The 27,779-nt window shown below is 30.4% G+C and overlaps 1 protein-coding gene and 1 pseudogene across 2 annotated transcripts in view; both read left to right on the top strand.

The window, feature by feature from the left end:
• Positions 1-7,485, top strand: part of Bem46 (abhydrolase domain containing 13-like protein Bem46) — a 43,423-nt gene extending 35,938 nt beyond the window's left edge. For both annotated transcript variants that reach the window (XR_004758035.2, XM_035358276.2), the window contains one exon: positions 155-7,485. The gene's annotated coding sequence lies outside the window, so the exon portion shown is untranslated. The remainder of the gene's footprint in view (positions 1-154) is intronic.
• Positions 7,486-25,660: 18,175 nt separating this feature from the next.
• On the top strand, positions 25,661-26,801 carry LOC118187965 (protein lethal(2)essential for life pseudogene; annotated as a pseudogene).
• The last annotated feature ends 978 nt before the right edge of the window (positions 26,802-27,779 follow it).

Raw genomic sequence — 27,779 nt, 5'->3', positions numbered from 1 at the left:
TATAAATGTAAAAAATCAAATAGGAATTTTTTTAGATTAAAGAAATTAAATTATTATTATTAGTATTATTTCATTATAACTGTTTTGATTAAGGAAATAATCTAAAATATGGCATTTATTTATAACTTTTAAAATTATCCATTTGTTTTTTTAGGTTGAAAGGCTCTACACTAAGTATTACAAATAGTCTACAAAGAACCCCATATCATTAAACATGACTGTAATATATACTCTTTTTATATGTATTTTGTAAAGAGCATTTAAAATGTTATTTTTATGTGTATAGTTTGAATTATATATTGTTTTAAAAACAGACTTATCACTATAATAATAAAAGGTGTAAAAAAGATTGTTTTTACTACTGTACAGTGGAATAAATATTGTAGAATTATGTTAAAAAGTTAAGTTTAAAAGTTTTTTAGTCGTATCTATAGTGACATGAAGAAATGCTAAATAATCATCTAGCTAAGCATCTGATAATAAATAATAGGTTATTGGTTAAAGTTGAAATTATTTTATATCAAAGGCTGTTGATTGCAACTATGTTATAAACTAAAATGAATTATTATTTAACATGACAAAATAAAGTATAAATGACATTTTTTTCTAATTGCATGTTAAATATAACACAGATTTCTCTTATGATTAAATACTGCTGAATTTGTACTTCCACAGAGTTATGCAACCTTTTCCCCTTTCAAGTCATTAGCTCATTCTGATATGACATGAGTTAATCATTAGATACAATTTAGGTGATCTGTGTAATTTTTTATATTTTATATATATTTATATTTTATATATATATTTTATATTATATATATATATATATATATTATATAAAAAATAATGTATTAGGCATAGTGATGCTAATAAGTACCATGATTTTTAAAAACTAACAGAATAACTTTATTCTGTATATGAAATTTTAATTAAATAGTTCAGGAAAACTTTGATATTTTATTCTTCAAACTTGTATTGCCTGTAGCACTTTTTTGCTACATTTAGAATAGAATTATATCTGGTGTAAATGCATTTTAGTTGATGCAGTAATACCATCACAATATTACCATATTTCTCCCAAAACAAGACTAGGTCTTATATTAATATTTACTCCAAAAGTGCTTTATTTTCATAGGATATCTATTTTCATTCCATTTATTCATGTACAATAATCTACAGATATTTATATATTCATGTACAAGAATTTACGTTTATTTATACATTCATGTACAAAAATTAACATTTATTCAAATACAGCCAATGAAAATTCAATGAGCCATATTGTTTCTTCTAAAACATCCTGATGAAGTTCCAAACTTTAAATTCCAGATTGAATTTCTTGCAACTCTGTCTCCTGTAGAATCATTGGCTGTAATATGTATTATCTAGCAGTACAACTCTTTTTTCACGAGCATTTCTTGTGCATATAGCTTACTTTCAGTGCACTGGCATTACTGTCAGTTTTGGCCAAGGTTGGTAAAATCAACAAGGTTTGCATATAGGAAGGAAAACATACTCAATGATTAATGTCTCCTGATGTTGCAGGGTGAGGGTATCTCACTAGATCAATGTTTACATCAATTATATCAGAATTTCACATATAAAAAGGGTTTTAAAATATTTCATATTGGCATTTATACACTTACACACGTACAAATATTCAAAAATACTTTAAAATAAAAATATAGAATAAATGAATAAATAAATGGTGCTATAAAAAATAAAATTACAATAAACGTGTGTATCGTATTGCTCGGACATCTTTAAACTTAGGCACATAATATCCGGTCTTTAGACTTTGTAGTCTTATTCTTTTGTATCAGACCATCAAAATTTTACTCTGGAGGATGATTGAGGATTTAGGATAGATACTCTTGAGGATGATCCCTTGTTTTTACCCGTCTTGAAAATTTGTGATAAAATATATGATATTTTTGGTTTCCACAACTTGTTGGAAAGAACAATAATGCATTTCATTCCAGTTATCTGTTGAAATTTATGAAAAACAAAAATTTCAAAGCATGCCTTTTGCATTTTTGAAATATTCTACATAATATAAAAATATTTGATATACTTTATCCATAATTATTTTCATCTAATTGGTATTAAACACAGATTATATTATGTTAATATATTTTATTAAATGTTTATTTTTTTAATCTGTATTTTGCAAATTTAAATGTATTAGTAGAAACACTTTGACATAAATGGGTATAAAATGCCTATATTTACAAGCTCTGAGCTGAAGCTAAATATTTTACCATTAGCATAATAGATGAAATACTTATTAACACAAGGCAGAAATGAATATCATGCATCTTTAAATAAAACTAAAACATTGGAAATTTACTAACTTTGAAAAAAGATTTTCAATTTCAGGTGACAGAATTTTATAGCCATTCGGTATTCCAGAACAATAATTCCTTGCATTACTCTGGACTCTGGTCACCATGTGATGTCAAATGGCTAGACATGATGCACGCATTTTGCAGCTCGATTTCAGAATGCACAAACCTTTTCTCCTATGAATTCTTCACTCAAATCAAGACTGCTAGTAGGCTAGGCTTCAGAAAGTTTCCTTGCTGATTCCTTTCCATTCTATTTTTAATGTAGCTGTTGTTGTTTCTAAACCACAAGTTCTATTGGGAGAGCTTTCGATTTCGAAGTTCAATTCAAATTCAAATCACGACTTGAAAGAGTTAGTCTTAATGACTATTTATTTATGGACATATGTTATTTTACAATATTTACATAATTCAAGATTAATTTCAAATTGAAAGATGGGGATTTTCCTCCCTTCGAATCTAAATCCTATCAAGAGAAGCCAAGTAACTGACTGCTCACTTGTTTTTCAACTCCCTGTTGCCACTGGGCAGAAGTCAAACTTTCACTCATTTCGTGTTCGAGTTGTAACATTTCTCCCACCTTTTGATTTTTGATAAAGTATGAGAAAATCAAAACAAAATGAAATTTGAAATAGCAGTATAAGATGAGTAATTGAAATCTTACCACAAATTAACATCTTTACCTAGGCATAACAAATATATTGAATATTTTAAACTTACTTAATATTCTGTAACAACAGGCAAAAAATTCTTTTCTGAAGAATACTAGTAAACAGATTAGTTCACTAAAATTGAGAAATTGGAAATATTCTCTGAACTGGTCTTAGCAGTTCACCACTAGATGTTTTCACTTTAGCCACTCTGATGTTGTTGTCCTTTCCTGGGTATATTTTGATCACATGACCCATTGGCCAGTCTGTTATTTTCCTTCTATTGTCCTCTACAAACACTAAATCACCTTTCTTGATGGTTTGCGAAGGTACAGTCTTTGGCCAATGTACTAACAGTCCAAGATATTCATCTCTAAATCTTTTACAAAATTCCACACATAAATTTTGGTGGTATCGCCATCTTTTCGATAAGTTGATTTTATCCAAAGTATCCAGATCCGGAAAACCTTCATTTCGAACATCTTGAATGAACTTAAATGGAGTGAGTGCACTTTAATCAGTGGAATCTTCTGACTCGTATATTAATGGTCTGAAGTTGATATTTGCTTCTGCATCATACACGACAGTTAACATCTCTTCATATGAGAGTAATGTTTTTCCCAGCATACTTCTCAATAATTTCTTGATCATCTGAACCAGTCTCTCCCATCAGCCGCCCCACCATGCTGTGGTTGGTGCATTTAACTTCCATTGAATTTTCATTGTCGAAGAACTTCTGATAATATTATAATGGTTCTGGTCAACAGATTGGAGTAGATTCCTTGCCCCTACAAAATTTGTGCCGTTATAGCTGTATATTATTCTAGGCCTAGGCCATCCTCTTCGTGCTATGAATCTTTGAAATCCGAGGAAAGCTTTCAATTCTAAATGAACCACACAATAAACTCCGCAGGTAAAAAGTAAGATCCAAGTCTTTCTGTTTTTCTTTAAATAAAATGGTCATTTTATTATCCAAAATTTTTGATTGATATTGGTCAAAAAGCTTGAGTACCAGCATGTAAACATTGTAAATGGTAGTCTTGTATCATTCTTTCTATAAATTCATGTTTGGATGGAAGTACAGTGGGGCAACGGAAGTTTTCATCATCATGTCTTCTCAAAATCTTCGTTTTCAATCTTACAATTCCTTCTTCATATGTGAAAGTAAAATGTTCCTTCAACTGCTCTTCATTAGATAATGCTTCTTGATGAACGATCTTCAATAATTTCTTCTCAGTAATGTCCAGTTCTTCAAAATGCAAGGATTTGTCATAATTTCTTTCTCCATTTCTACAATTATTTATGAATTGCAGAATCTAAGAAATCATTCTCACAATTTTAAAGTAACTTGAAAAGTAATTCAGAAACCATTTTTCAGCGGTGATATTAGCGGTGATATTAGGTGATAAGTCGAAATAATGTTCTTTCATAATTTCTTCTTCGTTAATAATCACTTCACTAGTTGGCCACTGTTCATCATTCTTCAAAAGCTATTCTGGCCCTTGCCACCAGTGAAATTTCACAAAACTCTTAATCGAACATCAACGTGATTTTATATCTGCAGGATTCAAATTTCTTGGAATTTGATGCCATTCAGATTACAATGACAGTTTTCATATTTCTTTTACTCTATTTGCAACAAATGGCACCTAATGCTCATCTCTTTGGATCCAAGAAAGAGCAGTGCTCGAATCTGTTCAATAGTTTCTAGGAACATTGTCTAATTTGAGTGTTTGTAAAGCAAGAGCTGCAAGTGTGACTCCTGTACAGCTAGCTAGCAATTCTAGACGATTCATGGTAATTTCTTTTAATGGACTCATTCTACTAAGCTAGAAGAAAATGTACCGATACATTGTTTCTTTTCTTAAATAAATCACACATCCATATGCTTGTTTACTTGTGTCACAGAATGTATGAAGATTAAGACTTTCATTTCCATTTATATCGAAAGCCCCTGGAATTCTAATACCGAACAAAAGCGACAAATCCGTGAATATCTTTTCCCAAGTCTTTGGATATATTTGCATCCCAGCCAATTTCTAACAACCAGGTATTTTCTATGATTAGTTTAGGTGTTAGCGTTATAGGACAGAGAAAACCCATGTGATCAAAAATATGATGTACCACAGACAATATATTTCTTCTAGTAAGATTCACTGGTTTGTCAGTAGCAGTCTTTACATCACCGAAAAGCTGTTGTCTTCTTTATCCCAAAAAGTCTTCATATTTCAAAAGAGGAGTGTGCTCCCACTCATTTTACATTCAAGTTGTATCAGTAGCCATTGGTTTCTGTATGTAGATGGACCTTGAATGACTTGTGTATTGCAGTATTGAGTTTAAAGATAAGCAGTCAGTCCTGGTGGAACCATTTGATATATACTTTGTTCTGCAAAGAAATTCTATGTTTTTAGTGTGGTGAGTGCTAGTTGAATCTCAGATTAGCAAATCTTTCCGATCATCTCGCAAAATAAATGGTAGCATTTAATCATCTCACTGCCTTATAGCTGCCTGTGTGCTCCAAGCTTTCTTAATTTCAAGGACCTAAATATCTAAAACATATTTAAGCTTATCTCTCTTGTCCTCAGTGATGAATAGAGGTAAGATGTTTCTCTCCATCAAGATGGAATTTTTAAAATAAAGTTAATGTGCAGTTTTGTAGCTAGTACAGATAAGGCACTTCTCTGATCAATTTTAATTTGAGATCTTTGATCCATTAAATGCTGCAGTTTCATCCATAGCAATCATGTTGAAGCATTGGTATTTAGAATAGGGAGTGCCATCAACAAAAGACTTGAATGCAAGTACATCTTTATTAACTCTGTCTTCTAGCTTGAATGGTGTTGTGTCTTTGAAAAAAGCTATGCATCTTGTTTTGTGATGGTGTGAATCTTTCTGGAAAAATCTAATCGTGACACTATTGTAAATGCAAATGCTTGTTTATCAGCTTTGTGAATAACTATCCATTTGCAGGTGATAATTTCTGGCTCAGGAAATAATGGTTACTGGTCTGATGCACTCTTGTACTTTTTTGGATTTTCCTTCTCCACTTTTTGACTGAGATTATGATACTCTGATTGCCATTTTAAACCTTTCAGATATCTAATTTCTTTTGCAGAACACTGATAGAGTCTTGCTGTGGGAGTGCTCCATAATTCCTTTTTCGCACTCAGTGGAATAATTCTTTTTACAATCACTTTAGAGATCAAAATATTATTCCCTTAAATCAGATGGTGATGAATACTTACAAGATAGGGGTAGCCGAAGAAAAAAAGTCTGAAATCTTTCAGACTTTAAATTATGCCTAAAGGGGCATTTTTTAATGTTTTGTGTGTTACCTTTATTTATTAAATATTATGTTCTTCATATATCAAAATATATTAAATTCATATATCAAAATATATTTAAATTCAAGATATTTAAAAGAGCATATCTTTAGAATTTCCGATACAAAGTCTCGCGTGCTGAAGACAAAAATCTTTTTTCGTACAGTATTGCCATTTCCCATTTTGAAATCATTGCATTTCTTAATCAAAAACTCATAAATGCTTTACAAAATATGAAATAGATAATAAAACAAATTCCAAATTTGGCATTCCAGATGCCCATATTCGAATGGAGAACTACATTATTCAGAATTTGATGTCTCTAGGTACCATTGTTTTTTCACAGTGTGAGAAAAATACATACATTCATGGAGATTCTCCATTATTTAATTTCTTTAAATATAATGCAAGGCTCTAATATTTGGTGCCAACAATTTGAAAAGTGAATCGACATTTATAGTGAATCAACACAAAATGCAAAAACGAAATTAATAGCCCTTCTGTTCTAACGTCCTTTGGGTTATAAAAAGATAGACCACATGAAAGGGACAAAAATTGACAGGCACAAAATTGAGAAAAGTTTACTTCACATGAGTGCATTAAGTCTGTTACAAACAACATATTACAACAACCACATTCTTTTGCTATCAGTTATCCACAAGTTGTGTCTTCATTCCAGCAAGTAATTTGGAAATAAATCTAGCTGATGATTTTAACTGAAGCTTATTTTTGGAACTGGGCTTATTTTATAAACATCCTAAAAAATCATCTTAGAGCTTATTTTTCAGTTAAGTTTTATTTTTGGAAAAATACAACAGTCAGAACATCGCAGTGGATGTAAGTTAAGAGGATCATTTTATTAAAATAAATATCTGATTGAAAGAAATATATTTTATTTATTTTTCAATATTTTGTTTCAAATGAAAAATTGCAAAATTCACTTTATTGTTCCTCTAGAAATTCATTTTTATTTTTGATTGAATTGTGATTTGGGATTGTTTTTGAGATGATAGCTGCTTCATTTATATTATTGCATTCCAATTTTGCTTACTGATTGATAATGTTAAAACAAGTTGATATGATATGTTTAAAAATAGTGACTATCAGTATCTTCATGATAAAGTTATTCTGGAATTTAGTATAATAAAAGTAATTCTTATTTTATGATTTAATGTACTACAAGATTTTTAGGAAGACATTGTTGCCTACTTTGAGAAGCACTGACAAAGAAGTAAATATCTTAGTTTGCTGAAATATAATTTATTTATATATATATTTAAATGTAAACTCAAAGCATCCATTTATTTAAAATATGACACATCTTCATGTGAATATTGAATAACAAGCATGCATTTCATAATCAAAATTACACCTTTTATCTTTAACTGCTATTATCTCCAGACACTTATATTAATTTAGTTTTTATCAAACAAATGTTGCGTTACAGAAATGTACATAATGAAGTTACTTAACATACATAATGATGTTACTTAATGTAGATGGTACCGCTGAATCCCACTATAATTGACTAAGGGGCAAAAAGTTTAATCTGATAAGAAAAAGAGGGTGATGTCATAAAATAGTGTAAAAATAGGTTATGAATCACAAAAGGGAGTATTAATTAATATTGTTATATCTTCCAAAAGAAATGAATAATAATTCAGAAATTTCTTTTATAGCAAAAATTAAGATAACAGGAAAAGGTTTAAAAATGCGTGAAAATACTGCTGAATGGCAAAAAGCATTGCTGAAATGGTTCGCCAATCAAAGAAGCCACAATCTACTGTTATTTGAACAAATGCTAATTGTAAATGTGCAATTGGAGGAATGGGTTTAAATGATGTCTTTTATGCTAAATAATTTATCATGTCAAATTATTAATTGAGGGTGAAACTAAAATAAAACATAAATTTAGTAACAGCATAGTCGCTAGACACATAGATGAATTTTTGATGTTGAAAATTTCCCCAGTGCATAGTGAAGAGAGTTAGGTATGAAAATATTCCCAGTATGGAGTGAAGAGAATTAGGTACAATATTATACATTACACCCTGCTGGAAAATACAAAAAATTAACATAATTTGGCACTTAACGTATGATTCCAACCAGTTTAGCAGAAGTCGCCAAAGTCTGGCAGCCATGCATGAAACGGTTCTTTAGGTAACAATATCCGTTAAAATTACAATTTGAAAATTCACTGAATCGGCTCTTTCTTTTGTTAAAAGTCATTAAACTGCATCAAGGCGGTTGTGCTAATTCGTAAGTACCCATTTAAATGTCCTGGTTTGCTCTTTCAACTGACTTAAAAGTCTTAGGTTTCCTTTAGCAATTTTGAGTTCATACCACATTCTACATATTTCTTCAGCACTTTTATTAGAAAAATCTCTCCCTCTTTTTTTTTTTTTTTTTTTTTTTGAAAGGTGCATGGTTTTTTAGATATTGTGAACACATCCAGCAGACAAGACAATAAGCAACTTCAGATGTAAACTTAAGTCTTCATCCACTTATGATTGCATGTCAGTGAGATCAACTCAAATTTTAATTCAGTACTTTTAATTTTTTTATAATGAAACCTTCTCTTGGAACACCTTCTTTTGACAAGATTCACAAAAATGTAAATATATCATTACAATTTAGAATGTAACGTTCTTATACATTGTCTTAACCTTTTTTATCATTTTGTTTTTCGCTTTCTGGCCTGCTGCAATATGAATTTCATGAATTATCAAAAGTTCTGCAAAAAAGTGTAAATAATCTAGTCTTTTTCATTTTTAACTGGAATGATAAGTTTTTGAACACTGTCAGTTATTATAATATATTTAAATATTGTTGATAATATTCTAGTAATTTTCCTTTCCACAAGTAGTTAAGTGTTTAAGACCATTGGTACTATGTGTAACTAGTAAGCCAGTTTCTGTTAGAAAGATTCCCTAAGAATAAATTCCTGCCCTTGATCAGATAATCCTCATTTTATTTACCATATTCAAATAATCTAACATCTGGTAATTTGCCAAACATTTATACTTTGCTTTCCTTAACTGCAAAAACATGAATTATACTCTTCTCTTGTAAAAACTTGATAATTTTTTTTTCCCTTTTTTTGATTTAAACATGTGCTAGACGTTTAAATGTGACTTAAAAATGCAGGGGCCTCCATCTAAAACAAGCAACAAACTGATTTTATTTAGGTATTCCGAGTAGACAAAAACAAACTTGCATGCTCGCTACAGCTTATCATATGTTTGTTTGTACAGCAATAAGACACTGCCATAGGAGAAACATACACATGCATAAGGCGAAATCTCAAACTGAATGCCTTAAGCATTTACTGTTTATTGTTAAAAATTATTAATAACAATCAATTCATATGATAAATTCTCAATTATTTTTAACCGATTTATTTGATTATTAACTTATTAATCATATTGTTTGTATAGCAAATTTAAATTAAATGTGTTTTAAGTTTTTTTTTTTAATTTCTTGTTGATTAGTTTAGTAGGAATTTATTTTTGGCAGTTAAATATTATTTTCTGTTCTTATTGTTAGCATTTTCATGGCTGAGAACAGGGTGTTTTTTCTGAACATTTGGACAGAAAGCAGGAGTGAAATTATTTGGTCAGTGTTAGTGTTTCCTAAATGGAATTTCTTAGCAGGGCTGTGAATAAGGAGAAAGAAGATGTCAAGAATACATCTCAAGGAGAAAGAAGGAATTTAAAATTATCTTTGTTTGGCTTTTGTTCAACTAGAGAGAGAAGTTTCAGGAGCCATCGAGGGTTTGTGAAATATTAGCATCCTTGCTTCACTTTGTAAAGGTTGCAGATAAACAGGTTTTCTCAAATGGGAAGGCATCGATAATTCTTTTTGGCTGCAATTAAAAAAGGTAGGAGTGACCTTTCCCTCTTTGTGTGAAACCAACACCCCCTAGACTTAAGGCCTCAGCATTGAGTTCGTGATATCACTGCAGTAGGGAAACTTTCATCAAATTAAGGATGCATAGATATGTCTTCTTAAATATCCACTTAATAGGCTTACAAATTAATTGAACTTAAGTTTTCATATTTGATTCTCATTGTTTATAAATCTGGGAAATACCTTGTTCTCATTATAATAGGAAAGACAAGTTTTTATTTTTAGAATGTTTTTAATATGAATAATTAGATTTTAACTTCCATTAAAAGTTATCATTACTGATTTTACGAAATTTATTCACTAAGAAACTCTTTTTAACAAAACTTCACAATTAATGAATTGGAATTTAATTTATATAGCATAATTAAACAGAAAGATGGTTTAAGAAATGAAGGCAGGATATAGATTGGGATCCTAAAAAATAAAGATGAATCCTAACTGTGCATTTAAATTACAAATATATTTTAAGATAGGGATCCAAAAAATTAAGATGAATCCTAACTATGCATTTAAATTAGGAAGATATTTTAAGTGAAATCATATAGCAAGCTAAAATCATTAATTGAGATCTAATATCATCTTATTACCACAATTTTAGACTTTAATAAACATCTTTGATAAGTATAAATGATATGTATTTTTGACAAATGTTGCTGATTAATAATAAATGCTAATATTTGAAACAACACTATGCAGTGATTTAAATAAGTTTTCATATTTACGAGATATTAATCACATACAGAAAATTATATATTATTTTGTATTCTAAATAGCACAATCTCTAATTTCTACAAGAAAATTTTATAATATGATTTAATAATATGTGAAATGTAAATGTAACAATTCCTACACTGGGATATTGAACATGGCAAATGAAAAGAAATTTATCATTGCATCATTACTGTTAAATAAAACTATTAAACTATAATACCCTTAAGATGCACTGAATTTACAGATATTATATTATATTATTTTATTTTATACAGAAATACATTAGATAATATGTACATTTCTGCCAGTTCAAAGACAAAAGATAGTTCAAAACAGAGGAAGAGAGGAGAAAGAAGAAAACTATAGAAATTGTCCCTGCAATCAAATTCAGAATTACTGAAAACTTTCTATAAACACAGAAGTGCAAATATTCTTTTCTTATCACACACTGCATTTCATCAGGTAAAAATGTATGGCATGATATTTCATAAAGACTAAAATTTAAATTTTTTCTGAAGATAGCATGAAAGCAGTTTTACATAATAATAAAGAAAAAAGCATAAGTAATCCATTCTGCACAGTAAAAATATGAAAAAAGAATGTCATGACATTTAACTTCTATGTATGTATATATATGTATAGTATATTCATTTTCTTCACAAAAAACTTCCTCTGACACACTACTATACAAAACACAAAAATGAAAATAATACATTCCGGGCAGGGAAGAGAAAAAGAATTTCTTGATTTTTAACACACACACATATATATAGTATTTTCTTTTCCCATTTCATGGTTTTAAAATAAATTTCTGTTCCCTGGAAAGTTTTCTTATAAATTATTGATTTATCTATATATATATTGAGTTAATGAACCGAAATTCATTATTTTCGGGATTAAATTCCATAGTTCTGGATCACTTCATTTAGATACATTCTACTAAATTTATATTAGGAGATAATATAATCAATCTTACTTTAGTAAATAAATTACATATATATACAGTACAAAGTCCGTTATCATCGGGAACTTCAGCGATTCCGGATTAGGGGTTTTTCCAGATTATAGATCATCAATTTAAATCTGATTAGATGGCATGCAAAAATTATACAATTAAAAATAAGAAACCGTAATTTATGAAATAAAGAACAATTATGATCTAAAGTGTATCAAAATTTACAAAAAAAATCTTAATATTTGTTTACTGTATTAAACATTTCTTTCAATGCAAGTTGTTTAAGTTGCTTCATTTTTTTGTGCTAATACTTTCTGTTTAATTCTATAAACAGACATAATTTCTTGTTCAGTTACAAAGTTCCATTGTTAAAGTCCTGTAATCGCTGTGTCGAGAATACCGACTAACTTGTCAATTGAAATTTTTTCGTTTTCAATAACCTCTCTGTCACTTTCTTCACTATCAGAAGTGGTATTTTCTGGATCTAGAACCATGCTACAGGTTTCACCATCTGTTAATTGATTGATGATTGGGGCATTGTTGTCGCAATGAAAAACTTCTGTTATGTCATCTTCATTTATTACCGCTTCTCCACATTTCTTTGCAAAATCATATAACTGGAAAATTTCATCTTTAGTTTGCGATGCCCGAAAACCTTTAAATTCGCGGCTATCATCTTCATTGTCCTCATCATGAAATATGGTAACTGGCCATAAATTATGCCAAGCATTTTTTAACGTATCTGGAGATACATCCTCTCAATGCGCATGCGTAAAGCATACAAAAAAAGAAGTTTGTGGCTTTGAAATCTGGATTATAGATCATTCTGTATAATAGACGTCCAGATTACGGACTTTGTACTGTATATATATGGGTATATACTAGAATGGACTTTATATGTATGCATATAATATAGTCTTTATGAAAAACTGCATAATGCAAAAAATTTAATTAAAATTAAAACATTCTAAAAAATCATGAATTTCAACACACATACCTATGAAAAATTGCACTGACATCTTGATGGGGCATGTAAATGCATGTAAATAAAAAAGAATGCATAATAAATGCCTTCTATAAAAACGAAACATAGAATTTCATAATTTTTGATGCATGCAGATATATTGATATACATACATACTCTGGAGTAGAGAAAAATTTAAACTTTGTTTTGAACAGATTGTAATTTTTGCCCTTTAACTGGCTTAGGCAGATTATTCATTTTTTTTTTACTATAATTATTTAACTTTGAAATTGTTTCCATCTTAACTGTATATTTTACAATCATTTCAGTTAAATGACTAACTTCACATGCACCCACAAATATATCAATTCTGTAAAGTTAATTTCACTGCTATTTGTCTTTGAATTTTACTTTTTAGAAATTTTTGTTTGTTGTCCACTGACAGATGTTATGCATTGTATATAATTATACATTATTAAATTAAGAACATCAGCTTAGGGGCATAATAAGTAAACCTCCTTGGCTGATATTGATTGTATTCAGAAATAATTATGATTAAGTTCCAATACTTCATTGGTAACTAAAGTTTTGAAACAAAAATTGCATTTAAGTTTATGTAGAACAGCTCTTGCACAATAACCTGACAGGTACATTAATATTAGTAGCAAAGTTTCTGCATTTTCAAAGTCATTTTCTGTAAAACTGATGTCAAATTCTGTACAAAACTCTACTTCAATTTCATCAACTTTCATGTTACTGTCAGTGTTGTTAATTTTTATTCTTTCATATGTGCTAGAAATCAGAGTAAGATGGAAGAAGTTCTGAAAATGTAATTTTGTTCCTGCTTCATAAATTTGTCTTACCGATGTTACATAATTGTGATCCAGCTAAAGACCTGTATTTTCCAAATCATGCATCCAGGGTATCAGTTTGAATTTTCCTGGGAAGAATGTATTTAAATTTAGCTTCTGAATTTAGCATTAAATTCCTATTAAACCATGAGTTGTATTTAGGGGCACTGGTAAAACTCACTATTGGTTTTGGTAGATTTGATGGGGTTTAATATATTTTCTCATGCATTTGGTGACCATTGATGGGAGGTCAGGATGACAGGCTTTGTTGAAAGCAATGGCTTTCCAGCTGGTTTTGAGAGAGAAGAAAGGAGAAAATCTATCTTGTATCGGTCAAGCATAATTTTAATTTTTATCTTCCAGCCTATGATATTTTGTTGGGCCTGAGATTCGAGATTTCATTTCCATAGACTCCTTGCAGGAGTGTAGAAATTCAGTTTTAAAATTTAAATTCAGACTGAAATTGTTAGAGATAAAAGGAAGAAGAAAGGAGGGAATGTGGCTTACATAGGTCAGGCAACACCATAAGTTTTATTTTTCCAGCAGTAGGTTTGTAGAAAATCTGAGGGTTCCTTCAGTACTTTGTGTTTACCACCATCACATGATGAGCAGATGCATGAACTCGCTAGAATTTCGGCTAGACTTCCAACATCTGAGTACAAAAACATCTAGTTCCTGTGATCCTATGTGAAGTTTGATTGAAAAACAATGGAAGATTCAACTCCTGATGGTATCATAGCTTTCAGCATCTACCTGTGTTTATGTTCCTGAAACATTCTTTTTCTCGTGCATTTTGCTCTCAGTTTCTTTGATCATTGATTTATTGAGAAATCTTGATTAATGAGAGTGCCATGAAATTAATAAAGTGTAGTCGAATTTATTGTATTATTATTTTCTTGGATTGGATTGATTAATCTTGTGTATGCATATTTTGTTTTTGGGTGTTTTATGAGGTTGTATATTAATGCATTGAATTTGTGGCTACCTCTAGAGAGTTCAGCATTATTTTGTATTTAGTTGTGGTGATTTACAGCTATAGCACTTTAAAAAGAGATAGCATATTTATAAGATTTGTGTAATGAAATGAGGTTTTCAGTCTTTTTTTAATACATGTTTTAGTTTTATAACAAGGGTGAAAGATTTATTCTTCTTTAATTTCAGTGTAAAGATTTAATAAATTTGAATTTATTTACTTAATTTAAGTTATATTATTATTGATTTAATGTGGAGGATCCATCATCCAGTTCCACATAGATAAGAGTTTCTAATTTAAAATTTATTCCATTTTTATTCTTTTTGTGAGGCACCAGTGGTTGGTTAGTTTACTTTGTATAAAGTACGAAGATTTCATTTGATTTGAATTTTTTTCGATATAACGGTATTGACCTAACACAAATATTCTCATTTCTTGCTGCACATAACAGTTTCTGTGCTATCATTATGCGCATAAGAGAAAGAATTAAAAAATTATACTAAATAATGGTACAATGAGCTATTATTATAGGGAAAGGAACACATACTATCATGATCAAGCTTCAGGAAATATTAATTACTGTCTGAGGAAAAATGAGGTCATACACTGTGTGAAACACATCTAGCCATTTAACGTTTTTTTATGTATGATAATTGTGAGTTAGAAGATATAGCATGCCACCTATAACTTACAAATACAAGATGTCATTATGATTGACTCAAAAGTTATATAGCTGCTAAGGCAGGTGTTAAATGGGGTTGTGACAGAGAAACTCTTAATGTATAAAATGTGAATTTGACCAATACTAAATTATTGTTGTGAGATATTGATCTCGGCTATGCGAGATGTGATGCAACATCTGGAGGTATTCCAAAATTAGGCATTGCACATTATAACCGGAGCTGCTATAACAACTCTCATTCTGGCAATCAATTGGTATCAGCAAACCAACCAATGACAAACCTGGATGCCTATTCTATGATCACTGGATCTGTCTACAACTTGAGCGAACAATATTGACTCAAAAAAACCAGTATGGACAACCCATCACAACGTATCGGAGAAAGCCATTCTGTGGTCCTCAGTTGGTGGGTGGGTGGGTCTATTTGACTTTACTGAAAGGGGACAAGGCTTCAAGGAGCTTTAGATCAATCGCAGTACAGACGAATGACGAAATTTATAGTGCGCGCTGGCTGAATTTCTAGGAATATTATTTCGCTAACTCACACGCTGCATTTGTAGTTTGAAAAAAATGGCACAAAACAGTATTATTACCAATACGCAGCAGAATATGCTGCAATGTTATCCATTTTTTAAGGATTCCGTTTTTTAAGGGGAATGTTAACGCAGGAATTTAGGACTAAGAAATATAGAGTGATATGGGATACCATGAAAGCAACAGTAAATACATAAGAGTAAATGAATTAAGCTTACTTGAAATCTTTTTAGAAATAAACAATTTTATTCATTTAAATTTATAATATGATTAACTTGCATTACAATCTAATTGCAAACTAAATTCTTTTTTTTTTAATATACTTACATTAAGCTGTGTTCACGCATTTTATTTTACAGTTAATATTAGGAAAATATTTCTTTAAGTAAGAAATTAGAAAGAAAATAATTCTTCCTTTTTTTTTATTTTCTTTTTCTATGAAAATTATTTCTTTCAGGAAAAGGACTAAAATTCATTCGCTATTACAGTACGGCCGATTGCTGCTGCATTCAGCTATCACACACGCATCAAAATGTTTTATTTTAAATAATTTATTCTATAATTAACATGAAGGAAAATATTTTTTCAATATAAAATATATACCAAAATTATACTAATCTATCTTGTATGTGTGATTAATTCATATTATAATTTTTGTCACACAATTACTAATACTTTTCTTTTAATATTACATTGCTGTTATTTTAATTTCTTATATATATATATAACTGCTTATTTAAAATATTCTTCCTTCTCAAAAGATTTTATTCTGTGAAAATAATTAAAAGATAGTAATATTATTTTCACAATGCAAGTACCAAAGTAAAAGTAATCAATGTACGACGTATATAGGAAATTGAGGAACACGAGTTAAGATGAATCATTCTTTGACAAAATGTTTCTTTGACTTTTTGCGATAATTTAAACTTGGATCTTCGTACTTTTTTTTTGCTCAAAATAAATAATCCATTAATTAATTCAGCGCGAAAAAATATTTTCTTTACCTTTACACAAAACGATATTCGCGCTAATAACATTGTAACTAAATGACTTAGATAATTTCATATAAGAAAATCTTTTATATTAATTCAGATTATTTTATAAATTTATCAGTGTTTTTTAAATATACTGAAGATGATTTTTTTCCAGATTCGCACTGTTTCTTTAAATATTTTTTTGCAGTTGAAATCCGTGTCAAACCAGCATTTCGACACATTAAATAGAAAATTAATAATAATCAATATCTCTTTTATAATATAAAAATGAGAACTCATTATGAACAGTATCTTTTTCTAAGTTTGCAAAGAAACAATGATTTTTTAATACTAATGGATTACAAAAGTACTATTCCATGAACAAAAAAGAGGAAAAAAAAAAAATTTTCGTCTCTAGCGCGCAAAACTATGTATCGGAAATTCTAAAGGTATGTCTCAGTCTTATAGCATTGTTACATCATAGCATAATACAATAATAATACAGTATAATTCTGCTAATAAGCCCACCAGTGGCCGAGTGGTAGAGTCGCTGAACGCAGGTAGTTTGGTCCGAGGTTCGAATCCCACGAACGAGCTGCCCGCATCGGCGTTTTCGTGGCTTTCCCCATTTGTAATGTGTATACAAACCAGTTTCCCTCAGAAAGTCTTCCCTTAGAAATCATTTTTTAAGCGTAATAAAATTACACACACACACAAAAAAAAAATTCTGAAAGCTTTCAGATTTTATATTACTCCCAAAAGGCCGGTTTTTCTTTTAATTTTTTGCGTGTTACCTTTATTTATTAAATATCATGTTCTTCGCATTTAAACCATAAAATTCAATTCAACAGCAAAATCATATAATTTAAAAAGAGCATGTCTTTAGAATTTCCGATACATAGTTTCGCGCGCTAAAGATGAAAATGTTTTTTTCCTCTTTTTTTTTCCGTACAATGTTGCCATTGCTCGCTTTGAAATCATTCAGTTTCTTAATCAAACACTCATAAATGCTTTACAAAATATGAAATAGATAATAAAACAAATTCCCAGTTCCAAATTTTGGCCTCCAAGATGCCTATATTAGGATGGAGGATTACGTTATTCAAAATTTCATGGCTCTAGGTACCGTTGTTTTATCACAGTGCGAGAAGCATTCATACAGTTATGCAGATTTCTCATTATTTAATTTCTTTAAATATAATACAGTGCGATGATATTTAGTGGCAACGATTTGAAAAGTGAAACGCTACAAAATGGCAAAGCGAAGTTAATAGCCCTTCTGGGCTAAAACTTATTTTTAAAAGTATCACACTAGTAGTAGTACCACTACTGAAAAAATATCATAAAGCTATTTTATAGTTTTATAATTTTTTATTTTACTGTAGTGTGAATTTCGCGTAACAATGAACGACATTCCTTTTTGTGTACAGTATTGTTCGTAAGGTATTCAACTGTTAGATTTTAAAATAAACGTAATTCTTGCTGTACATAAATCGAGTAGAAGCTTATCGGATGTCTATATGTGCTTAATAAACTTATTATCTTCTACATTTTTAAAGCATATAATTATAATTTATATCTATAATTTCAGGAATAGTATAAATAACCTTTCTTTCAGTAGAAACTGCGTTCTTGTTTTCTGAATGTGGCTCCAAATACTCTATCAGTTCATCGCAAATTAAAATAACTATAAATTTTGGCAATCTGAAATACGCAATGAAAACATCTTCTGGCAGAGCAAAAGCATCAACATATTTTCTATAAATTCGCCATTGATTCAGAGATCTACGACCGTATTCTTCGTTTAAATATGAAAAAAATCAGCGGCAAAAACATATACAAAGCCATTGTCTACTTAGTACGTCAACTGCACAACCCTGATTGATGACGCGGCAACACTTTTTTGTGCACTTTCTACAACTTCCGTACTCAGAGAATATAGGATGTCGGGCAGACCTGTTTTTCACTAGCAGCGACATCTGGCGGCCCACAACTTGCTGTCAACTCTCGTAGCGTAGAATAACCGTCCTGATTCAGAAAAATGCTTTCATCCTTTTCCAGAGACTTATTCGACTACCAAGTAACCCTCATTTGAAGAATTACAGTGTTCGTACACTTATGATTTTCATTGAAATAGGGCTCTATCCATTAATTAAAAGTAAACTTTCTGAATGAGATTTTAATAATAAAGTCTATAATCTATTAATAACAAAATTACAAGAAATATTTTTTAAATATAGCGTAACTTTATTTTTAAGAAATTAACAGTAAAAAAATGACAAACATTTTATCTCGCAAAAGTCTTCGTACACTTCAAAAAAATCTTGACATATTAGTTTACTAATATTATTATCTAATTACTAATATTATTAATAATATTATTTAAATTAATATTTAGTAGGATATCCTTTAGCATCTGCAACATCTTTTGAGCATCTGGGAATAGATTTTACTAGTATTTTTGTAATTTCTGTATCAATGTTCATCCATCCTTCCATCATGACTGTTTTGAGTTCGCTTTTCGTTTTGATGTCGTGTTTTCATACTCTAACTTCCAGTTCTTTAGAAATATGTTCTATGGGGCTTAAATCTGGAGACTGAGGTGGTGTTTTAAAAACATGTGGACAATTATAGAAACACCACAGGCGAATGTTGAGAGCCGCATGCTTAGGATCGTTATCATGATTAAAAATAAAGTTGATTCCAGTACCCAAATTTTGGGCTGATAATTTAAAATTGTCTCTTAACATATTTAAATAAAGAGAATGATTAATTATGCCCTCAATAAATACCAAATTACCAAGTCCTGATGCTGCCATGCACCCTCACACAAGAACACCTCCACCACCATGCTTAACTGTTCCAGCTAAGTTCTTAGAATGAAGTTCCTCATTTTTTCTTCTCCATACAGATATTCGACCATCAGAACCAAAAATATTAAATTTGCTTTCGTCAGCAAATAGGACATTATTCCAGTATATTTCGGGTGTATTTATTATTGATTTTGCAATGAAAGCCTAAGCTTTCTGTTTTTCTCACTAACAAAAAATTTTTTAGGAGCAGAATGCCCATGTAATCCAACTTCTCTGAGAACTCGTAGAACAGTTTCAGGTGAAATTGAAGTGGAAAACTTTGCATTAAATTCTGCAGAAACTTTTACAGCACTCAAATGTGGGTTTTTCACAAATTTTCTAATAATATATCTTTCATCATGTTTAGTTAACTTTCTCGGTCGACCTTTTCTTACCTTGTTTTTAATCCAATTTTCTTCTTTAAAGCATTTTATCACATACTGCACTGTAGAATGGGATAAATTAACTAATTTAGCGATATTTCGAATTGATTTACCACTACTATGATGAAAAATTATAAATTTTCGAATGCTGTTTGTAATTTCTTTACGACTGCGACCCATTTTTCAATAATAAATAGAATATTATGAAGTAAACAATAAAAAATTAAAGCAGACGATTTTTTAAATGCCACCACAATGCAAAAATTAAAAAAAGCGGCAAACGGTAATTCTAATTTTGATTTTATCCAAAAATATTTCAGTGTACAAAGACTTTTGTGAGATAAAATGTTTGTCATTTTTTGATTATTAATTTCTTAAAAATAAAGTTTTGATATATTTAAAAATATTTCATGTAATTTTGTTACGAATAGATTATAGATCTTATTATTAAAATCTCATTCAGAAAGTTTACTTTTAATTAATGGATAGAGCCCTATTTCAATGAAAATCATAAGTGTACAAACTCTTTTGGGAGCCACTGTATAATTATAATAAACAATGAAATCTGAAGACATAAAATGGCCTAGAACTAGAACAATACAATCATATAAGAACACTGAAACTGGCACTGCTGTTTTTGCTAAATCCTTTGGATTATAGCTTCCTTGATGTGCGGTTGGACCTGGAAATGAAAGTAGATAAGATGAAAATATGAGTCCAGAGCAAATAACAGCTATAGCTTTGGAAACAAATGAGCAACATTTTCCAGCTAAGGAATGGATGCATGTATCTACGGATGGCTCTCTGACCGATAGGATCCAGGTGGCTGGAGTTGGAGTTTTTAGCAAGCTTTTCAGTTTTTACATACCTATAGAGGTTTACTCCACACACTTTGATGGAGAACTGAAAGCCATTCATGTGGCTCTCCAACAATTATCATTGAGACAGAGATCATTCAGGAGGGACGTTGTACTGTGATTTGACTTCAGCAAACAGGCCATCTCCTCTTACTAAGAGTGTAAGAACATATGCGTTCAACAGTGTCAGGAAGTCATAAAAGAACTTTCCCACAAGATTTCTTTTCAATGGATGCCTTCACACTGCAGTTTTTATGGGAATGAGATGGGTGATATGCTTGCGAAAAAGGGGGCTACGGTTCTCCAAAAGCCAAAAACAAGTTCAAGCCTCCATTCTATTAAGCTTCTGACATCACTACCATGTCAAAAGATGTTTAGAGATTTTGCCAGTCGGGCTTATGATGGCAAGCCTTGGAGTGTTCTCTCAACAAACCCAGCTTTTGTTCCTGACGACCCAGGAACAGTTGCGGTTCCATCTTTTAAACTATTGATGAGGCATGACTGTCTACAGAATCATTTATTTCGCATTGGACTAGTTGATTCGCCGTTGTGTGTTTTATGTGATAGTGGAAGGTCAATGACGGCGAAACATTTGGACGAGTGTGAAACATTAACAAATCTTTTCTTGCAGATTTCAGCGCTACTGGCAAGCAAGACGTTTAATGGCCTAATGGCCAATGTAACTGGTATTTGACAAATGATTGACTCAAAACTCATAAAGTTCCTTACTTTGTTTATCTAGAATACAGATAAGAAAAATTCCTATATTCAAAAAAATGCATACAAAGCTGAATTGTTACAATGAAGAAAAATTATTTGATAACTGTTCATCCTTTTTGCTGCAGCTTTGTAAAAATTATGTTTTAGACATTAAAATATTTTGTAAGACAGTAACTATCAAAAATAATGTGTGACAATTTATATTATTAAATACAGCATTTCAATTCAAATTATCAAGAACAAAATATTTCCAAAAACACATCTTAAATTTGAGACCGTCGTGTCCAAGTCCTTTTTGTTTGCAAGTCAAAACCTTACTTCTGAACTTTTCATAAAAATATTATGGAACCTTTTGTATTTATCTTATTAAAACATAATGATTATGTCACTAACTGGAAGTTTACTTCTATAGTACCATGAAAAAAAGCTTATACTTACAGAATTCTTCCATCCTGTGTGCGGAAATTGTTTTTACTGTATTCTATTTCGAGAAATTCTATGATGGGAATGCCTAAGATCAATTTTTAAAGAATAGTCTGCAGCTAGTTTTCTAACCTTTTTTTTATGTACTGCCTCGAATATTTTTTTAAACAATGTCAATGAAAAGAATTATTAGTTCTGCTAATTTTTTTTCAGATAAAACAATATAGGTTATTCTAACGAGAATGATACTATGAAAATTTTCTGATAAATTACATATTTTATTATTTACATTGATGGATTATAAAGTTTAATAAATAAGATATTCATAGATTATACACTATCAGCTGTCCATTATACACTGTAAACAGTCCATTATAAACTGTTCAACATATCACATTATATGACTAGAAATCTTATCTTGTTAAGTTCTGTAGGTTGAATGTGAATAAGATAATGCTATAATAGCAGTGCACATTGTACCAATTAACTGATTAATATCCTTAAAGGGTTGACTCTCTATGGGTATCATCAATATATAATCTAATGAAGCTTTGCAGCATGTTGTCAATAAGTGATTTAAGGGTTAATCCTCGATTAAACATGTAAGTGATAGTTGTCCTGTACAACACAAACAAACACACTGCCTAATGCAGACTTAGGTGATCATTAGCCTACCAGTGCCAATGCATGTAAGACTGCTGAGCATAGGTACTTCATCCTGGAATTGGTTACTGACAAACATGAAGTTTTCATGACTTTTCTGACGTGTAATATCAGCATAAACAAGTTTCCCTCAGAATGTCATCCACAAAGGCATCCCTCCTAAGCTAGCACTGTGCACTTACTGATAACAGATGATTAGAATTCACACATAAGAACAGGCTCTACATACATTCTGAGTAGGGTAAATTTGATTGTAGCTGCTCTGTATGTTAAAATGCAATTATTAGATTTAAAGTCAAAGATGTAATCTTTGATTGTTATATTTCTAAATTTGTATTCTTTTATTAACCATATGTATTCATTTCTCTAGAAATCACCAATTTGTCTGTCATCTTAAATTTTTTAAATTACATAATGTTCATACCAATTATTAATCATACCAATTATCAAATTATCATATTATTATACCAATTATCAAAATTACATAACATAATGTTCAAACCAAATTGAACATTTCTGCTCTCAGACTGTAGTTTTCTGTTATGCATTATGCTGTTTATAAGAAATAAATTTTATCTAATTATTTAATTTTAAAATAGATGATGAGGAAGTATTATTTATTAGCATTTCTTCAAGTATCCATTTCCCTACCTAATTAAACAGAAGTTATTATTTCACTTAACTTGTTGGCATCATTGTATTATTCTAGCTATTTTAGCAACATGTATATACTATGCATATATTATACACATATGTTCTTGCATTCAATCTAAAATAGGATTAATACAAATGGTAGAGACATTTGTCTGATGGTAGGAAATGCATTCCTACAGACATGAAAAATATTCATAAAAAAATGAGTTCTATAGATAATGAAACTCAGCGGTACCTACTTAAAGCAGTCAGGTAATTAAAGTCTGAGAATTCAGAAGTTTCACCCTACAGATTTTTTGTGATTATATTTGTCAGTTTTGGCAACTAACTGTGGCAGCCACTTTAATAAGTAAGTACCACTTCTGTAAATGACAGCTATATGAAAGCTCTCATGAATTTATTCTTTAGATTACTTTACATTTGTACAAGAATTAATAATATCACCAAATTGTTTCTTATGGAATTAAATACAAAGATGTAAGATGTAATGTGCTATATCTTTTAAACACCAATGGATTACCATGATTGTGAAAAACCAGATACATGAAGTCACTAGTTTTTTAAAAATAATTTTTCCATGATTTATGTCATCAGATTTTTATTCCATAAGAACATAAATCTGTATATTTGTCAATTCTAATAACTACATTATTATTTTTAAAGCTATATTCGTATACAGTGCTCACATCTGAACTTGATTAATCACATCTGAATTAGCCAAAATCTCTCTTAAAGACAGGTGGTTAAGCTAAATTTTAACTGGATTATTTTTCAAGCTTTTAGCTATGAAACTTAAGGTAAATTCACAAGGTACAACAGGTTATTAAAAAATAATGCAGAAATCAGTCTCTTTCAATATCTTCTTTGAATCTATCAGCCTTTGCTTTATGTAGATGTATCAAATAATCATTATTTAAACAATTTTCTTAATTTTTTGTAAAAGGTGGACAATAGCTACTTTTTCAGTATAATACATACACTACATTATATAAATCTACTCTCATGTAAATTTTACAATTAATCATTTGCAAATATTAAAAATTAACTTTTTATTTCTAAATCAATTATTTATAAACATATTCCTTTTCAGCAACTGAACATTAATGTTATTCAATAAATGACTGGGTTCTAATCAAACTTGTTCTGATGATTGCAAAATGGCACAATGTGACAAATCAAAGGGAGTCCTGATTTAACCTATTGCAGAATGGCATAAAGTGGCAATGTAAATTCTGATTAAGCATATTACAAAGTGATAGTGAACCAAACCATGTGTTAAACCAAACTATGTGTTAAAACCAAACTATGTGTTATGAAGAATATGCACTTTTTTAATGATTGTCATACTCAATGTATGAACTTAACTGTTCGTTCAACCCTGACAGATGTAGTTTATGAAACATCTTATTTCTGTAAGAAACTGAAGACCACCATTCTTCTGAAGCTATCAAAAACCTTAATAAATATTCTCTTCCTCTGAAACATCAAATTATTAATATAATACCCCAAATTATGAAAAAGCAATATTTAACATAGGTATCATTTATGCAAATATACTTGATGATAATACATTATTTCATTATATACTCATCTAAATATATAATCAAGTAGAAGTTGATAAAAATTTTGTTCTCAGTACTGCCCCATTACATATTTTAATGGAGGAAAAAAATTCCATCCTCCTTAATGTAAAAATGATTCTTCCATCAAATGCCTTAGTGTAAATTATATACATTTTCTAAAGAAGTTTAACATAAAATTTTTAATTTTATTTTCTTCAACATATTTCATTCTGTTTTATGGTCTAACATGAATTTCATTGCAATGTTGTTTATTTCTGCAATTTCGCGCTTAATTTTTGGTAATGACATTAACGAAATCATGCATATATTTAGTTTATCTCAATTATTGAATTTAAATAAATAGTTTTAGACTTGCATTTGTTCAGGAAAAAAAAAAGAAACCTTGGTTAGGCAGTTTTTTTCTCTGCAATACAGCCTAATATTGCAGATCATACTAGCCCCTTCCACATCAACAAACCGCTGGAAAAATCCAGAAAGCGCACGAGCCAATAATGGTCTTTCAGCGCATGCGCATATCAAAAGCAGCTGAAACGTAAAAAGGCGTATTTCCGAACGGCACGTGTAGGAAATCGCCAATTTTCTATGCCAAAGAACTAGGTGTGCCTATATCAACTCTATGAATTTGGCGATATACTCTTGTATTGGCGCAAGCGATAATTCTAGAAATCCAGTATTCTTACACATAATGCGCTCTCCACGCTATACAAGAAAATACTAGAAAGCGTGCCGCTAGTATAAATATCGCGTTGGGTTGCCAGAGCGGCAGATTAGAAACAGAAAGTGCTGTCTGCGATATTTTCATTTTGATCTTTGTGCTCACTTTTGCGGTTCTGTGAGATTTGAAAATTTGGTGGCGTTTATTACGAGGTATCGTTGCTGAGAACTGTAAATATTGTTACTTGCGGATCTTTCGTGGGAATATCGTCGTTTGTTCAGTTAAGAGTGACTGTGAACCTTAAGCAATGGCTTTGAGTGCCCTTGTTCCAGCTCTTCTTGGACGAGACTGGTGGGATACATGGGATTATCCTAACCGAATCATGGATCAGTTTTTCGCCAATCCATTGCTGGAGGAAGATCTGCTTCCACCGTCAATTTTCAGAGGATTTTTACTTCGCCCTCGAACACAGGCTAATATTGCAGCTTCTGGACAATCCGAAGTGAAGAACGACGAAAAGCAGTTTCAAGTCGCATTGAACGTCAGTCAGTTCAAACCAGAAGAAATTGAAGTAAAAATCGTAGACAACTATGTGGTGATTCATGGCAAGCACGAAGAAAAGAGTGATGAACATGGATTCGTTTCTAGAGAATTTACTCGTCGGTACATGCTACCGCACAACTGCGAGTCAGAGACTGTTACATCTTCCCTTAGTCCAGATGGAGTGTTGACTATTAATGCACCCAAGAAAGCTATTGAACCTCCACCGACACAAGAAAGGAAGATCCCAATTGCAAAAGAAAAATAGGACTGTGCGCCTCTTTTTTGTAATTGCAGAAAAATTCTTCATTAGTTCGTGACTCTTCATAACTGTGTCTCCTGTTCATGTGACATACATGGTTATTTCTCTGATGTTTGGAAGAATTTGATTGTAACATTAATGAATTTCACCCTTTCATGTTCAAAACTTTGTGCCTGGAGGACATTTATGCGAGTAGTTCTTGCTATGTTAATTTACTATTTTGTAAACAGTGTTTAATTGCAAAATTTAAGGAATTCTATAGTGTTGTTCCATAGTTTTGGATAAATGTTATGAGGTAAGAAATGTTATTTTCAATAAAAATGTTTAGTATGTAAGAAGTGTCTATTATTGTGTTATGTTAATTTTAGTGTGACTGTATTAACTGCAAGTGTTTTAATGCAAGGAAATTGTTGGAAAGATGAAGAAAAATTGCAGAAGTTAATTGAGTTAAATTGTTATAAAAAATAAGCTGGTTAGTGGTAATGGGTCTAGATGTAATACTTTTTTGATGTTCAAGTTGTAAAAGTTTTCATTTGTAATGAAAGTGAATTGGGAATAGAGTACCAGAAATAAATAATTTAGGTATTGTAGTATTACAACAGGAAAAGGTATGTCATTATTTTCTAAGTAAGCGGAAATAAATGTGAAAATAATGTGTATTAAATATCCTGGAATTAATCTATAATCTGTATTGACAAACTAGTATTTATTATGAAGGCTTGAAATTAGCTCCATATATAGTCTTAGGTTCATAGCAGTCATTTATGAATTGTTAGAAATTTATGTAGTAGTTATAACCACAATTCAGTTTATCCATGAAGGTAACAGTTGATGAAATGCAAATAGTTATAACAAATAGCTTTAATTTTTTTTTTTTTTTTTTTTTTTTTTTTTTTTTTTTTAAGTGTTGGTAGTGTAGCAGTCTTTTACAGTGTGCAGTCCTGAAGTTATGAATGGTGAGGGAAGATGCAATTTATTTTGTTAAAGGATTTGAAGGGCAAAATGCATGGGAAGGGATTTTATTAGATGGAGAAAGTGAATGATGTAATTTTTTTTTTTTTAATTCATGAGTACTTTTTGAGGGAAAAAGTAATGTGTTGATAGTATGTTTGTCATTTATAAATCTATCAGGTGACAGAGAAGAGATAAAGTCATCTAAAAGAAAATTAAAAGCTGTTGACTAATCATAGTATTGGTTTAGAAATAGTATTATTTAATGATTGTTATGTAATCTAAGAACATAAGTGTGTGTGGAGGGAATTTGGTCTGCACAAATTTCTAAATGTATTTGCTACTATGGGGGAGTGCTAGTTGAT

The sequence above is a fragment of the Stegodyphus dumicola genome, chromosome 1, assembly GCF_044657685.1.
Source record: "Stegodyphus dumicola isolate Sdum_Otavi_A_Nest chromosome 1, ASM4465768v1".
NCBI classification, from domain to species: Eukaryota; Metazoa; Arthropoda; class Arachnida; order Araneae; family Eresidae; genus Stegodyphus; species Stegodyphus dumicola.
Note: the sequence above shows the minus strand (reverse complement) of the source record. Positions and strands in the feature narration are given on the sequence as shown.